Raw genomic sequence first — 2,518 nt, 5'->3', positions numbered from 1 at the left:
AAATTTGGGTGATTTCTCCATGAAGAATTATAGGTGTTCCATAGGGTTCTCCTAGGTAATTCACCTCTTCCATTGAAGGGTTCTCAGGATCAAGCTTCTTCTTTAGATGAACATCCTTAGTATTGCTTGGTGCATTTTGCATTCCAGACAGACTTTGAGAAATCAAATTGACTTGTTGAGTCAATATCTTATTCTGAGCCAGTATGGCATTCAGAGCATCAATCTCAGAACTCCTTTCTTCTGACTTGTCCCATTGTTCACAGGATTCCTTTCAGAAGTGTACATGAATTGGTTATTTGCAACCATTTCAATGAGTTCTTGAGCTTCTGTAGGCGTCTTCTTCAGATGAAGAGATCCTCCAGCAGAGCTATCCAAAGACATCTTGGATAGTTCAGAGAGACCATCATAGAAAATACCTATGCTCCATTCAGAAAGCATGTCAGAAGGACATTTTCTGATCAATTGTTTGTATCTTTCCCAAGCTTCATAGAGGGATTCTCCATCCTTCTGTCTGAAGGTTTGGACTTCCACTCTAAGCTTACTCAATTTTTGAGGTGGAAAGAACTTTGCCAAGAAGGCATTGACTAGCTTTTCCCAAGAGTCCAGGCTTTCTTTAGGTTGTGAGTCCAACCATGTCCTAGATCTGTCTCTTACAGCAAAAGGGAATAGCATAAGTCTATAGACCTCAGGGTCTACCCCATTAGTCTTGACAGTGTCAGATTTGCAAGAATTCAGCTAAAACTGATGAGGATCTTCCAATGGAAGTCCATGGAACTTGCAATTCTGTTTGCATTAGAGAAACTAATTGAGGCTTAAGCTCAAAGTTGTTTGCTCCAATGGCAGGGATAGAGATGCTTCTCCCATAGAAGTCGGGAGTAGGTGCAGTAAAGTCACCCAGCACCTTCCTTGCATTGTTGGCATTGTTGTTGTTTTCGGCTGCCATATCTTCTTCTCCTTTGAAGAATTCGGTTAGGTCCTCTACAGAGAGTTGTGCCTTAGCTTCTCTTAGCTTTCGCTTCAAGGTCCTCTCAGGTTCAGGGTCAGCTTCAACAAGAATGCCTTTGTCTTTGTTCCTGCTCATATGAAAGAGAAAAGAACAAGAGAATGTGGAATCCTCTATGTCACAGTATAGAGATTCCTTGAGGTGTCAGAGGAAACGAAAAACAGAAGAAAGAGGTAGAAGAATTCGAACTTGATCAGATAGAGTTTGAATTGTGCATTAAGAAGGAGGGATATTCCATAAATAGAAGGATGTGAGAAGAGGGGAAGGAAATTTTCGAAAATTAAGTGAAAAAGTTTGAAAATATTTTGAAAAACTTTAATTGATTTTCGAAAATCAAGAGTGAAAGAAAATATCAAGTAATTTTTGAAAAGATTTTGAGATTAGAAGTTAAAAAGATATAGTTGAAAACTATTTGAAAAAGCTATGCTCGAAAAGATATGATTGAAAAGATATGATTTGAAAACAATTTTAAAAGATATGATTTGAAAACAATTTTTAAAAGATATGATTTTAAAAAAATTTAATGACTTGCCTAACAAGAAAAGATATGATTCAAACATTAAACCTTTCTCAACAGAAAAGGCAATATACTTGAGATGTTCAATCAAATTATTAATTGTTAGTAAGTATCTTTGAAAAAGGAAAGAAATTGATTTTGAAAACATTTGATTGAAAAGATTTGATTTGAAAAAGATTTGATTTTGAAAAACTTTGAAAACTTGAAAAAAAAAATTGATTTGAAAACAACATCTTCCCCCTTGTGCCATCCTGGCGTTAAACGCCCAGAATGGTATCCATTCTGGCGTTTAACGCCCAAAATGCTACCTTTTTGGGCGTTAAACGCCCAACCAGGTACCCTGGCTGGCGTGTAAACGCCAGTCTGTCCTTCTTCACTGGGCGTTTTGAACGCCCAGCTTTTTCTGTGTAATTCCTCTGCTGCATGTTCTGAATCTTCAGTTCCCTGTACTATTGACTTGAAAATAGAACCAAGATCAAATAAACAAGGCATGCAAGACACCAAACTTAAGATTAGACACTAGACTCAAACAAGAAACATAAAATCTTTTTTTGGTTTTTATGGTTTTGTAATTTTTTTGTGCTTTTTCGAAAATTATATGAAAACAGAAAATGAAGGTTTCAGAATTCTCAATTTGAATTCCAGGAATCATTGCAATGCTAGTCTAAGACTCCGGTCCAGGAATTAGACATGGCTTCACAGCCAGCCAAGCTTCCAAAGAAAGCTTCGGTCCAAACACTAGACATGGCCAATGGCCAGCCAAGCCTTAGCAGATCATTGCTCCAAATGGCAAGATTGATGGAAATCAACAAGCTATTGCGATGATCAATTGAAACCTCGGTCCAATAAGATTAGACATGGCTTCTCAGCCAGCCAGATTTCAGCAGATCATCATGAAACTCTAGAATTCATTCTTAAGAACTCTGAAGAAAAATACCTAATCTAAGCAACAAGATGAACCGTCAGTTGTCCATACACAAGAACAATCCCCGGCAACG

At 37.5% G+C, this 2,518-nt stretch overlaps 1 non-coding gene across 1 annotated transcript; it reads left to right on the top strand.

The window, feature by feature from the left end:
- Positions 1–432: 432 nt before the first annotated feature.
- LOC130937396 (small nucleolar RNA R71) lies at positions 433–540 on the top strand. The gene has a single exon (XR_009068619.1). It is a non-coding gene; the product is annotated as a small nucleolar RNA R71 (small nucleolar RNA).
- Positions 541–2,518: the final 1,978 nt, after the last annotated feature.

Source organism: Arachis stenosperma, chromosome 6, assembly GCF_014773155.1.
Source record: "Arachis stenosperma cultivar V10309 chromosome 6, arast.V10309.gnm1.PFL2, whole genome shotgun sequence".
In the NCBI taxonomy this organism is placed as follows: domain Eukaryota; kingdom Viridiplantae; phylum Streptophyta; class Magnoliopsida; order Fabales; family Fabaceae; genus Arachis; species Arachis stenosperma.
Note: the sequence above shows the minus strand (reverse complement) of the source record. Positions and strands in the feature narration are given on the sequence as shown.